This window comes from Somniosus microcephalus, chromosome 8 (assembly GCF_052327205.1).
Source record: "Somniosus microcephalus isolate GS21.2 chromosome 8, FLI_Smic_1.0, whole genome shotgun sequence".
In the NCBI taxonomy this organism is placed as follows: domain Eukaryota; kingdom Metazoa; phylum Chordata; class Chondrichthyes; order Squaliformes; family Somniosidae; genus Somniosus; species Somniosus microcephalus.
This window is the reverse complement of record NC_140994.1, coordinates 180020499-180035585: the sequence shown is the minus strand read 5'-3', so window position 1 is coordinate 180035585 and position 15087 is coordinate 180020499.

The window sequence follows — 15087 nt, the reverse complement described above, 5'->3', positions numbered from 1 at the left end:
GTTTTCCAATCTGCCGGGACCTTTGCTGAGTCCAGGGAGTTTTAGAAAATTATTACCAATGCATCCACAGTCCCTAACGCCACTTCCCTCAAGACCCTAGGATGTAAGCCATCAGGTCCAGGGGATTTATCCGCCTTGAGTCCCATTATTTTACGAAGTACCACTTCCTTAGTGATTTTAATTGTATTTAGCTCCTCCCCCCTAGAGCCCCCTGTTTGTCCAGTGTTGGGATATTCTTAGTGTCCTCTACCGTAAAGACTGAAACAAAATATTTGTTCAGCGTTTTTGCCATCTCCATGTTTCCCACCATTAAATTTCCCAGACTCATCCTCTAAGGGACCAACATTTACTTTAGCCACCCTTTTTCTTTTTATATAACTATAGAAACTTTTGCTATCTGTTTTTATATTTTTTGCTAATTTACTTTCATAATCTATCTTCCCTTTCTTAATCAATCTTTTAGTTATTTTTTGCTGTCTTTTAAAGACTTCCCAATTTTCTATCCTCCCACTAGATTTGGCTACCTTATATGCCCTTGTTTTTAGTCGGATACTATCCTTAATTACTTTACTTAGCCACGGATGGCTATCTTTTCTTTTACACCCTTTTTTCCTCAGTGGAATATATATTTTTTGGAAGTTGTAAAATAACTCCTTAAATGTACACCACTGATCATGTACCGTCTTACCCTTTAATCTATTTTCCCAGTCCACTCTAATCAATTCCGCTCTCATACCTTCATAGTCTCCTTTATTCAAGCTCAGCACGCTTGTTTGAGATCCAACCTTCTCACCCTCTAATTGAATATGGAATTCAACCATGTTATGGTCACTCATTCCAAGGGGATCCTTTACTAGGACATTTTTAATTAATCCTGTCTCATTACACAGGACCAAATCTAAGGTTGCTTGCCCCCTGGTCGGTTCAGTTACATACTGCTCAAGAAACCCATCCCGAATACACTCAATGAACTCATCCTCAAGGCTGCTCTGCCCAATTTGATTTGTCCAGTTAATATGATAGTTAAAATCCCCCATAATTATAGCTGTTCCCTTATTACGAGCCTCAACTATTTCCTGATTAATACTCCATCCAACAGAGTTGCAACTGTTCGGAGGCCTATGGACTACACCCACTAGTGTTTTTTTCCCCTTATTATTCCTTATCTCCACCCAAACTGTTTCGCTATCCTGATCCTTTGACCCAATATCATTTCTCTGTATTATAGTGATTCCTTCCTTTATTAACATAGCCACCCCACCTCCCCTCCCTTCCTGCCTGTCCTTCCTGATTGTTAAATAACCTGGTATGTTTAATTCCCAGTCATGGTCACCCTGCAGCCATGTTTTTGTAATGGCCACAAGATCATACCCATATGTAGTTATTTGTGCCGTTAACTCATTCATTTTGTTACGAATGCTACGTGCAGATAAAGAACTTTCAAATATGTTTTGTGACACTTAGTTCCTGTTTTTTCCCCTTTTAGTACTTTACCTTTTACTCCATACCTTCTGTCCCTTCCTGACACGTTCTGTTTTTTAATTGCCCCACTGCTACCTAAGTCTATGACCTTCTACCTTGTCATTTCTATTATTTGCTCTCTAGAAACCTCCCCCCCACTAATTCGTAATAAGGTGGATGAATTGGCTGCGCAAATAGAGGTAAACGAATATGATTTTGTTGGGATTACGGAAACATGGCTCAAGGATGGCCAAGGCTGGGAACTCAACATCCAGGAGTATTCGATATTCAGGAAAGATAGGCAAAAAGGAAAGGGAGGTGGGGTAGCATTACTGGTTAAAGAAGGGATTAACACAATTGTAAGGAAGGATACTAGCTCTGATGATGTGGAATCTGTATGGGTAGAATTGAGAAATACTAAGGGACAGAAAATGTTAGTGGGAGTGGTATCTAGACCTCCAAACAGTAAGGCGGAGGTTGGGGATGGCATTAAAAGGGAAATTAAAGAAGCGTGCAATAAGGGCACAGCAGTCATCATGGGTGACTTTAATCTACATATAGATTGGGCTAACCAAATTAGTAACAATACTGTGGAGGAGGAATTCCTGCAGTGTTTATGGGATGGTATCCTGGACCAACATGTTGAGGAACCAACCAGAGATCAGGCCATCTTAGACTGGGTATTATATAACAAGAAAGGATTAATTAGCAATCTTGTTGTACGAGGCCCCTTGGGTCGGAGCGATCATAATATGATCGAATTCTTCATTAAGATGGAGAATGAGGTAGTTGACTCAGAAACTAGGGTCCTAAATTTAAATAAAGAAAACTACGATGGTCTGAGGAGCGAATTGGGTAGGATTGATTGGAGAATGTCCCTCAAAGGTTTGACGGTGGATAGGCAATGGCAAACATTCAAAGACCGAATGGATGAACTACAGAATTTGTTCATCCGTTTGGCATAAAAATAAAACAAAAAAGGTGACTCAACCGTGGCTAACAAGGGAAATTAGGGATAGCATAAGATCCAAGGAGAGGACATATAAATTGGCCAGAAAAAGCAATAATCCTGAGGATTGGGAGCAGTTTAGGATTCAACAAAGGAGGAGAAAGGGATTAAGTAAGAAGGGGAAAATAGAATGAGAGTAAGCTTGCAGGGAACATAAAAACTGACTGTAAAAGCTTTTATAGATATGTGAAGAGAAAAAGATTGGTGAAGTCAAGCATAGGTCCCTTGCAGTCAGAATCAGGGGAATTTATAATGGGGAACAAAGAAATGGCAGACCAACTAAATACATATTTTGGTTCTGTCTTCACAAAGGAGGACACAAATAACCTCCCAGAGATGCCAGGGAACATAGGGTCTGATGAAAGGGTGGAACTGAAAGAAATCAGTATTTGTAGGGAAATGGTGTTTAGGAAAATTGATGGGACTGAAGGCCGATAAAGCCCCAGGCCTGATAATCTACATCCTAGGGTACTTAAGGAAGTGGCCCTAGAAATAGTAGATGCATTGCTGGTCATCTTCCAGAACTCGATAGACTCTGGAACAGTACCCATGGATTGGAGGATAGCTAATGTTACCCCAGTATTCAAAAAAGGTGGTAGAGGAAAAAGCGGGGAATTATAGACCGGTAAGCCTGACATCAGTAGTGGGGAAAATGCTAGAGTCCCATTATAAAAGATGTAATAGCAGAGCACTTGGAAAGCAGCGACAGGATCGGACAAAGTCAACATGGATTTACAAAAGGTAAATCGTGCTTGACTAATCTACTGGAATTTTTTGAGGATGTAACTGGTAAAATAGATAAGGGAGAACCAGTGGATGTGGTGTATTTGGACTTTCAGAAGGCTTTCGATAAGGTCCCGCAAAAGAGGTTAGTGTGCAAAATTAAGGCACATGGGGATTGGGGGGCAAGGTATTGACTTGGATAGTGAACTGGTTGGCGGATAGAAAGCAGAGAGTTGGAATAAACAGGTCGTTTTCCGAGTGGCAGGCAGTGACTAGTGGGGTACCGCAAGGATTGGTCCTGGGACCCCAGCTGTTCACAATATACATTAATGATCTGGACGAGGGAATTGGATGTAATATCTCCAAATTTGCAGACGACACAAAGCTGGGTGGGAGGGTATGCTGTGAGGAGGATGTCATGAAACTCCAGTACGATTTGGATAGGTTGGGTGATTGGGCAGAAACATGGCAAATGCACTATAATGTGGATAAATGTGAGGTTATCCACTTTGGTGGCAAAAACAGGAAGGCAGATTATTATTTGAATGGCAATAGATTGGGAGAAGGGGAAGTGCAAAGAGACCTGGATGTTCTTGTGCACCAGTCACTGAGGTAAGCATGCAGGTGCAGCAGGAAGGTTAAGAAGTCAAATGGTATATTGGCCTTCGTAGCAAGAAGATTCGATTACAGGAACAAGGATGTCTTGCTGCAGCTGTACAGGGCCTTGGTGAGAACCGCACCTTGAGTATTGTGTGCAGTTTTGGTCGCCTTATCTGAGGAAGGACATTCTTGCCATGGAAGGAGATGCAGCGAAGATTCACCAGGCTGATACCTGGGATGGCAGGAATGACGTATGAGGAGAGATTGTGTCGATTGGGCTTATACTCACTGGAGTTTAGAAGATTGAGAGGGGATCTCATCGAAACATATAAAATTCTGTCAGGCCTGGACAGACTAGATGCAGAAAGAATGTTTCCGATGGCCGGGGAGTCCAGAACCAGGGGTCATAGTATAAGGATAAGGCGTAAGCCATTTAGGACTGAAATGAGGAGGAATTTCTTCACCCAGAGAGTGGTGAACCTGTGGAATTCTCTGCCACAGAGGGCGGTGGAGGCCAGTTCATTAAATATATTCAAGAAGGAGTTGGATATATTTCTTAAGGCTAAAGGGAACAAGGGATATGGGGAGAAAGCAGGGACAGGGTACTGAATTTGGGTGATCAGCCATGATCTCATTGAATGGCGAAGCAGGCTCGAAGGGCCGAATGGCCTACTCCTGCTCCTATCTTCTGTGTTTCTATGTTTCTATGGTGAAAGTAAATCCTGAAGATTATTTTAAATTAAACTGTGAGAATAGAAAAAAGAAAAGACTTGCATTTATATAGCGCCTTTCATGACCTCAGGGCTTGAGAGCATAGATGCTGAGAGGCTGTTGCCCTGCTAGAGAGTAAGCTATTTCGAACTGAGATTAGGAGAAGTTTCTTCACTTGGAGGGTTGTGAATCTTTGGAATTCTCTACCCCAGATGGATGTGGATGCTCAGTCATCTTTCTGTCTCTCTGTCCGGCTATACAATCAAAAGTTATAGAGCGTACCTACACATATGTTATATCAAAAGAAAGCTCATCATTAGAGGACTCTTGTGAGGCGTATTTACTTTTTGGTCGGACAAAAATTGTTCCGACGGTATCCAAAAAACGTTCAAAATTCCACTCATTATCCGCTCATTAGCATCGAGTGACGTGAAGGTTGACCAATCGTACAGTCGAAGCGACCCGACGGTCGACCAATCGCTGCGTCACGGGGCGGGTTCATTGCGTGTGTGGGCGGGCCATCCTACAGTCGAGTGACAGGACGATTGACCAATCCTACAGTTCAGTGACCTGACGGTTGACCGTGTGTGGGCGGGGCCTTATCATTCTGAACCGAGGTGAGTGGCCGCCATCTTGATTCCAAACTGTTCATTTCTTTTTCCCAGTTTCTGCGTGTTTCTTTTCAAATCTACATTTCCAGCAAAAAAAAAGTTGCTTTTGAAATACAAATTGTTTTTAAAAAAAGTTAATTAATTTGTAAATCTTTTCTCTAACATCTAGAATTTTCCTACCTTTCACCGTTTTTTCCCAGGCCTGTAAGCCTGGGCCTCTGTTGCCCAGCCACGCCCGAGCTAGGCACCTCCCGTCGCGCTCAACAAGCGGCCCGCGATTGCCGCCATCTTTGTGAAGGCTGGAGGGGGGCGGGCCTGAGCCGAGCGTCACCACCGCCGCCATCTTAGTAAAGGCGGGTGGGGCAGGAGTCAGCGCGCGCGACTTGAGTCTGGCCCGGCCTCACGCGGTAGGTTGCGCGGCAGCGTCTCTCTCTCTGCTCTTGAAGCCCGGCTGGGGCGGGGGGCGGGGCTCGGGAGATCGGGGGGGGGCGGGCCTCGGGAGATCGGGGATGGGCGGGCCTCGGGAGATGGGGGGGCGGGCCTCGGGAGATCGGGGGGGCGGGCCTCGGGAGATCGGGGGGGCGGGCCCTCGGGAGATCGGCGGGGGCGGGCCTCGGGGAGATCGAGGGGGGGTGGCGGGCCTCGGGAGATCGAGGGGGGGGCGGGCCTCGGGAGATCATGGGGCGGGTGGGCCTCGGGAGATCGGGGGGGGGCGGGCCTCGGGAGACCGGGGGGGGGGGCGGGCCTCGGGAGATCGCGGGGGGCGGGGGGAGCCCTCGGGAGATCGGGGGGGGTAGCCTCGGGAGATCGGGGGGGGCGGGGCTCGGGAGATCGGGGGCCGGGCTCAGGGGCGGGGCTCGGAAGATCGGGGGCGGGGCTCGGGAGATCGGGGAGGCGGGGGGGCGGGGCTCTGGGGAGGCGGGGGGCGGGACTCGGGCTGACGGGGCACTCCCCTCCCCCCCTCCCCCCTCCTTCCCCCCCTCCCCTTCTTCCCCCCTCCCCTCCCCCTTCTTCCCCCTCCCCCTTCTTCTTCCCTCCCCCTTCTTCCCTTCTTCCCCACCCCCCCCCCTCCCCTTCTTCCCCCTCCCCTCCCCCTTCTTCCCCCTCCCCCCCCTCCCCCCTTCTTCCCCCCTCCCCCTTCTCCCCCCCTCCCCCTTCTACCCCCCTCCCCCTTCTTCCCCCTTTCCCCTCCCTTCTTCCCCCTCCCCCTTCTTCCCCCCTCCCTTCTTCCCCCCTCCCCCCCCCTCCCCCTTCCTCCCCCCTCCCCCCATCTTCCCCCCTCCCGCCTCCCCTTCCTCCCCCTCCCCCTTTCCTCCCCCCTCCTTTCCTCCCCGCCTCCTCCTTCCCCCCAGTCGCTCTCTCTCTTCCCCCCAGTCGCTCTCTCTCTTCCCCCCAGTCGCTCTCTCTCTTCCCCCCAGTCGCTCTCTCTCTTCCCCCCAGTCGCTCTCTCTCTTCCCCCCAGTCGCTCTCTCTCTTCCCCCCAGTCACTCACTCTCTCTCTTCCCCCCAGGCGCTCGCTCTCTCTCTTCCCCCCTGTCGCTCGCTCTCTCTCTTCCCCCCAGTCACTCGCTCTCTCTCTTCCCCCCAGTCGCTCGCTCTCTCTCTTCCCCCCAGTCGCTGTCTCTCTCTCTTCCAACAACAACATGCTCTCAAAAAAGCCTCGGCACCGCCGGGCACCCCCAACTGGTTGAACATATTCAAGACTGAGATCAATAGATTTTTGAGAATGAAGAGAATCAAAGGATAGGGCAGGAAAGTGGAGTTCTCAGGACATTCCAAAGTGCTTTACAGCCAATTAATTACTTTTGAAGTATAGTCACTGTTGTAATGTAAAAAACACGGCAACCAAATCGCACACTGCAAGGTCCCACATATATCAATGTGATAATGACCAGATAATCTGTTTTAGTGATTTTGGTTGAGGGATAAATATTGGCCAGGACACTGGGGAGAACTCCCCTGCTCTTCTTTGAAATAGTGCCGTGGGATCTTTTACGCCCACCTGAGAGGGCAGACGGGGCCTCGATTTAATGTCTCATCCAAAAGAAGGCACCTCCAACAGCACAGCACTTCCTCAGTGTTAGCCTAGATTTTGTGTTCAAGTCTCATGGAGTAGGGCTTGAACCCACAACTTCTGACTCAGAGGCAAGAGTGCTACTCACTGAGCTACAACTAACACCATTGCAAGGGGTCACTGGTTTAAACTAGTGAAAGACCAAATTAGGACTAATATCAGGAAGTTCTTCTTCACACAAAAAGCAAGCAATAAATTTAATGAGCTCCCCCATAGAATAGTGAAAGCAGAAATCCTGGAACCAATAACAACTTGCATTTATATAGTGCCTTTAATGTGAATGGTTGTGTACCATTAAACAACTAACGGGAGGAAGAGGCTCCATGAAAAACCCCATCCTCAAGGATGGTGGAGCCCAGCATGTGAGTGCAAAAAACAAAGCTGACGCGCTTGCAACCATCTTCAGCCAGAAGTGCCGAGTGGATGATCCATATCGGCCTCCTCCTGAGATCCCCACCATCACAGAAGCCAGTCTTCAGCCAATTCAATTCACACTACGTGATATCAAGAAACGGCAGAGCACACTGGATACAGCAAAGGCTGTGGGCTCCGACAACATCCTGGCTGTTGTGCTGAAGACTTGTGTTCCAGAACTAGCCGCGCCTCTAGCCAAGCTGTTCCAGTACAGCTATAACATTGGCACCTATCCGGCAATGTGGAAAACTGCTCAGGTATGTCCTGTCCACAAAAAGCAGGACAAATCCAATCCGGCCAATTACTGCCCCATCAGTCTACTCTCAATCATCAGCAACGTGATGGAAGGTGTCGTGGACAGTGCTATCAAGCAGCACTTACTCATCAATAACCTGCTCACAGATGCTCAGTTTGGGTTCCACCAGGACAACTCGGCTACAAATCACATTACAGCCTTGGTTCAAACATGGATGAAAGAGCTGAATTGCAAGGCAGCATTTGACCGAGAGTGGCATCAAGGAGCCCGAGTAAAACTGAAGTTAATTGGAATCGGGAGAAAAAACTCTCCACTGGCTGGAGTCATACCTAGCACAAAGGAAGATGGTTGTGGTGGTTTGAGGTCAATCATCACAGCCCCAGGACATCGCTGCAGGAGTTCCTCAGGGCAGTGTCCTAGGCCCAACCATCTTCAGCTTTTTAAAAAATTCGTTTTATGGGGTGTGGGCGTTGCTGGCAAGGCCAGCATTTATTGCACATCCCTAATTGCCCTTGAGAAGGTGCTTCATCAATGACCTTCCCTCCATCATAAGGTCAGAAGTGGGGATATTTGCTGATGACTGCACGGTGTTCAGTGCCATTCACAACTCCTCAGATAATGAAGCAGTCCATGCCCGCATGCATCAAGACCTGGACGACATTCAGGCTTGGGCTGATAAGTGGCAGGTAACATTCGCACCACACAGGTGCCAGGCAATGACTATCTCCAACAAGCGAGCGTCTAACCACCGCCCCTTGACATTCAACTGTATTACCATAGCCGAATCCCCCACCATCAATATTCTGGGGATCACCATTGACCAGAAACTTAACTGGACCAGCCACATAAATACTGTGGCAACAAGAGCAGGTCAGAGGCTGGATATTCTGTGGTGAGTGTCTCACCTCCTGACTCCCCAAAGTCTTTCCACCATCTACAAGGCACAAGTCAGGAGTGTGATGGAATACTCTCCACTTGCCTGGATGAGTGGAGCTCCAACAATACGCAAGATGCTCGACACCATCCAAGACAAAGCAGCCTGCTTGATTGGCACCCCATTCACTACCTTAAACATTCACTCCCTCCACCACCGGCATACCGTGGCTGCAGTGTGTACCATCTACAAGATGCGCTGCAGCTACTTGCCAAGGCTTCTTCGGCAGCACCTCCCAAACCCGCGACCTCTACCACCTAGAAGGATAAGGGCAGCAGGCACATGGGAACACCACCACCTCCAAGTTCCCCTCCAAGTCATACATCATCCTTACTTGGAAGTATATCACCGATCCTTCATCGTCGCTGGGTCAACATCCTGGAACTCCCTCCCTAACAGCACTGTGGGAGTACCTTTACCACATGAACTGCAGCAGTTCAAGAAGGCGGCTCACCGCCACCTTCTCAAGGGCAACTGGGCAATAAATGCTGGCCTTGCCAGCGATGCCCACATCCCATGAACTAATTAAAAAAATGTAGAAAAACATCCCAAAGTGCTTCATGGAAGTGGAAGAAAAAAGTAGAGTGGTGACCAAAATCTTGGCCAAAGAATGTGGGTTTTAAAGAACTATTAATTATTTAAGAACCAATTGGATGCTGCAAGGAAGAGACTTTAGGGTTACTCTGGCTAGATGAGCTGGGCTGAATGACCTCCCTCATCTGTAATTGTCTTGTCATCTTGAGGTTTATTTTTGTGTTACTGAGGGTGACCGATCTATGTGGCAGGGCCAGAAAGGGTTGTTGATGAGGCTTTTTGATGTTGACTTTGGCCACTGTGGCTGGAATCAGTCATAGCAAATGACCACTTGTTCAAGTGATGATTTTTGGAAACTTAACTGTGGGGAAAGCCTCCCTTGGCAGTGCTAAGCATTAACAAGACTACAAATCCACCATGGGAAGTAGGGGGGAGAAAAATATCTTTATAATCGTGAAAAAAAAACCAATGAAGGGCTTGGGAGATGACAAAGAACAAACAAATAAATGGATTATTTCCAAATTAAGGAAATATTGCAAATCCACGGTGGGTAGTAGAGAAAAACAATAAATATTTGCTCATGTAACTAACTGGGATTAATCTGTTTTGGGGAGGGAAGCATAAAGTTACCTGCATCATAGGCAAGTTTTGTACAGCGGTAGGCAAATAGTATCTCAAACGTTTTATCTGCACCTATATCTTTCAGTATCAGTACCTCATCAATCATGTGATATATTGTATTGCAGCCATGGATGAAGTGCTGTTACATTTAGGCTGCATTGGGACTGTGGTAAACATCAGAAATTACACTCCAAGTCCTGTGAGCAACATCACAGAAGATTTAGTGATTAATTTTAATTATGATGCATGAGCCATTAATTATAAAGCTGTAAATGTAACGAAGGGCAGTAGCAATAACAATAAAAGGATTTTTAGTGCACAGCTGTTTTAACTGGAACTAGTTTTCTCTCAGACAGATGCATAAATAACTAGCAGATATATCACTTAGTTAGTATGATTACACATGCCCTTGTTCATGGGACATGCTATTAAAAATAACATTCAAATTAACACAAAAGTATGATTGACATTAATAAAAAGTAAAGCACATCCATCAGATTATACCACTGTACCATTGACATATTACAGATTCTGCCACTTCCTCATGACGCAGGTACTAAGAATAGAGAAAGCACAACCACGTAAAGCAGCTCTAGTAACCAAGATACTGTGAAGACTAAGCTGTCACATCCATTTCCAGAGTACTGCCAAGATTGAGCTGTCATATTCCCTTACTATCAATAGTGCCATCAACAATATGTTTGTGCAAAACAGATTCAATTGCTCATTCTGTTATGAACATTTTCTACTTTTTATATGAAAGGAAAACCTGATTTGATAACTTCAGAATAACTGTTGTACTGAATATTCTTAGTTGTAAAAAGGCCTTAATAAAGCAACAATATATATTTTTGATTCCCCTACTCTGTTAATCTGCCTGCACCATCCTTCAGCTGAGACAGCAGTTAAGTGACTTTCTTCAAGGCCTCCGGGGCAGTCAGTGGTTCAGGAAGGGGGTGGGGTGGGGGGCAGTGAGGGGAAGTCCAGTAGGGAAGGCCAACACTTCCTTTGTTGGGGTCAGGAGGAGCACTCATGTTCCTCCTGGCCCCACAATGGAAAATTTTAAACGTACCTTACAGAAAACTTCACTGCCATTGGTGCAGCCTTCACTTCAAACCTTTTTATAAAAGGATGTCTTCCATGATAGGTTGATGAAATCTATTGTATCATGCACTTTGCTTATCAGCTGCTCAATCTCTGCTGACAAAGCAACTCCTCTAGCCAAGACATAAAGCTGGTATCTGATGTCTTGTTTCACTGACACAGTACGCATTTGAGGGCAACCAGTAGACAGCCTTATTTTGACATTTGGGCAATAGATAAGGGCCAGGTCTTCTATGATACCTGGAATTAGCTATGTGAGGCAGAATATTTTAAAGGTAAGATGGCAAAAATATCTCTCCTTTAACCCAGAACTTTCTCACCCTTGGGTATTCCTATAGATTTTAAGTCAATGGTCTTTAATTTATTCACCATTCCTGTTAAACATTAATCAGCTTGCACCTCCAAATCTGCAGCCTTAGACTTGCTTTTAAGTTTCTCAGGAGTGCAGTTTGATGCGTTATCATTGACTGATGGAAAAGCTGATTCATCACTGGTGCTGCAGTGTCGTCAGCTTATTCCTTTGCCTCTGTGGCTCTAAGCTAATGAGTCATTTAGTTGCTGAGGAACAGAGTACTGTATATGGAGCTAAATTATACATTCGTACCCTCTGCACAAAACTGTGCCCATAGTGACCATAAGGACAGCTGATGTGGGAAATGAGAATCTCATACTAGCACAGTATGGGTGTCCTTCCATGTCTGGAATTAAGGTGCAGAAATAATGGTAGAGGAATCGTTAACTCTGCACCAGTTAGGTCACACCTGATTTGAGAATGCTTGATGCTGATGTTGTGCATCCAAACTAAAGAAGTGTTCCATTCCCCAAAACTGACACCAGCCATCTTGATGAGAACAGAAAAAAAAAATATATAACTAAAATCCCTGAAAACGCATCAAAAACCAGATATAGACAAACAAAAGAAACATCTCAGCTGATGTTATTTACTTTGACTGTGGATAAGGGAAGATGTAAGGATATAATTTTTAATATTCTCAAGCAAAGTATGATAATATTTTATTTGTCTGCTGCTACTACTTAAACACTTCTCTGACATGTCTATTGTGCACTTGATGGGTTTAGTGATCATGTTAGCACAGAGGTGGGTAATCATGTCATTGCACTGGTCAACATTAATATGATCACAGTCTGAGCATTAGCATTTCAGTAATTCACTGGCACACCAACTCTTTATTGCTAGTGACAAGCTATTGGAGTAAAATTTGATTTTGTGCGATAGTGTAAAACGGGTGATAACGAATCGGCAGCCCATTTTACATCTCTCCCGATTTTTATTTCTGACTTCAATGGATAAATCCAGTCTGGTCCAGGTGAAGCAATTTTAAGATTAAATTATTGTTTGGGCCACTTGCTATTTTTCCCCATCGACATTGCATCACACTTGCCTGAATCTATCTATCTATCTATCTTCTATCTATCTATCTATCTATATAATACCAGCTGAAGTGCCCGGCGGTGCCGAGGCTTTTTCGAGGCATGTTGTTGTTGGAAGAGAGAGAGAGAGCGACTGGGGGGAAGAGAGACGAGCGGCTGGGGGGAAGAGAGAGGGCGACTGGGGGAAGAGAGGGAGGGGAGGGGAGGGGGGAGGGAGGGGAGGGGGAGGGGAAGGGAGGGCGGGGGGAGGGGAGGGGGGAGGGGGAGGGCAGGGAAGGGAGGGGGGGAGGGGCGGGAAGGGAGGGCGGGGGGAGGGGAGGGGGAAGGAAGGGAGGGAGGGGGAAGGGAGGGCAGGGGAGGGGAAGGGAGGGGCGGGGGGGAGGGGAGGGAGGGGAAGGGAGGGCGGGGGGGAGGGGGGGAGGGGGAGGGCGGGGAAGGGAGGGCGGGGGGGAGGGGGAGGGAGGGCGGGGGGGAGGAAGGGAGGGAGGGGGGGAAGGGAGGGCAGGGGGGAAGGGCGGGGGGGAGGGGAGGGGGGGATGGAGGGCGGGGGGGAGGGAGGGGAGGAGAGGGCGGCGGCGGGCGCCCCCCCGAGGGTCGCGGCCCCGAGGGTCGCGCCCCCCCCCCGAGGTGAAGACCGCCGATTGCGCGCGCAGCAGAGCTGAGACGCGGCGTCTCTCTCGGCCGGCGGGCCCAGTTGCCAGGGCAACCGTGACGCTGACCAAGCCAGAGAGAGAGACGCCGCGTCTCAGCTGCTCCTGCTGCGCGCAGCGCGGCCACCCCCCCCCGAGGGTCGCGGCCGCCCCCCCCCTCCCCCCGAGGTGAAGACCGCCGATTGCGGCTGTGCGAGACGTCCGGCGGGCTCGGTTGCCAGGGTAACGCTGGATGCTCAGCAAGCCCCGCAGAGAGAGACGTCTCAGCTCCTGCTGCGCGCGCACCCTAGCGGCGCTGGGCTGAGGCTCGGCCCTCCAGCCTGAGTGGGGCCGGGAGGTGCCTAGCTCGGGCGTGGGTGCGGAGGAGACGCCGAGGCTTCTTGGCCTACCTGGAAAAATGGGGAAAGGTAGGAAAATTAATGAGATTAGATAAGTTAATTACTTTCTAAATCATTTTTTAAAAAAACAATATGTGTTTTAAAAGCAGCGTTTTTTTTTAAGACGCAGAAAGCGGGAAAAAGAAAGGAAAAGTTTGGAATCAAGATGGCGGCGGACTCATCTCGGTTCAGAACGATAAAGCCCGGCCACACGCGCACCGATTGGCCCGGCGGCACACGCCAGCAACCCGGCGTACGATGGTCGAGCTCGAGGTCACTCTGTCGCTAATGAGCGGATAATGAGATGCTAATGAGCGGAATGTTGAAGGTTTTTGGGATACCGCGGGCGCAATTTTAGCCCGGCCGAAACGTAAATACGCTTAAAACCGTCTCGGAAGCGTAAGCTTTCTTTGGAGGTAACGCGCGCGTAGGTACGCCCTGTAACTTTCGAGTGCATACCCGCAACGCACACGCGATGACAGACAGACAGATAGACAGATAGACAGATAGACAGAAAGACAGAAAGACAGAATGACAGGAGTACCGATTTATATATATAGATAAAAGGATTTATGAAAGGATCCGTCTATATGTCTGCCTGTATGTCTGTCTGTCTGTATGTCTGTCTGTCTGTCCCGCTATACACTCAAAAGTTATAGAGCGTACCTACACATATGTTATATCAAAAGAAAGGTTATGATTAGGGGAGTGTCATAGGCATATTTACTTTTTGGTCAGGACAAAAATTGTTCGGACAGTATACAAAAAACGTTCAAAAAAAGGACAAAATCCGCTCATTAGCGGATGACCAATCCTACCGCTCATTAGCGTTGAGTGACGTGAAGGTTGACCAATCCTATGGGGGAGCGCGCTGCGTCACGGGGGGGGCATGGGCAGGGCCTAATCCTTCAAAACTGAAAAGCAAGCTGCGGCCACTGTTGTTTGTGATAGAGCACAGTGAAAGGTTGTAAAGTGTATGTTATACAAAGCTTTAACCAAAATGTTTTATAAGTACTTTAAGTTTCATGTTTCAAGGTATTAAAAGGTAGAACATCCCGAAATCAATTCCCTTTAAAACACACAATCTACAAAGAGCAGCCTGATCACAAAAAAAACCCGACAAAGATGGCCGACAGTCAAACGGAGAACGAGTGGCGGCGGCTCACCTTCAAGAGTAGGCTTCTTCCCGCCATTTTCGTTTCCCTTGGTGCTTTGTAGCCTGCGGCCGAGCGGCGCCTGCGGAGCGCGGGCTGCCCGGGGCGCTGGGCTCGGCTGGGCCATGTCAGTGCGGGGGCCCGAGGCCCCGGGGCCTAGGCTTCTCCAACCGCCGACAGCGCAACTCCAGTCCCAGGCTCCCGGCCCAGACAGGGAGATGTATCGGCTGCGGGCCGGGGACTCGGCCTTTCTCCCCTCGGCCCGGTCCCGGGGCTCGGCTCCGTTTGCGGCCGTGGGCCGGGGACTCGGGCTTTCCCCCCCTTGGCTAGGCCGCAGGCAAGCCGCTGCGACGGTCCGGAGCGGGAGCCGCCGCGCACCGGCCTCTCCCCGCGGCGTCAACCGCGCGGCCCAAGAGCCCGACCGACAGCGAGCAGGGCTCCAGGTCAACAAGGCCCCACACC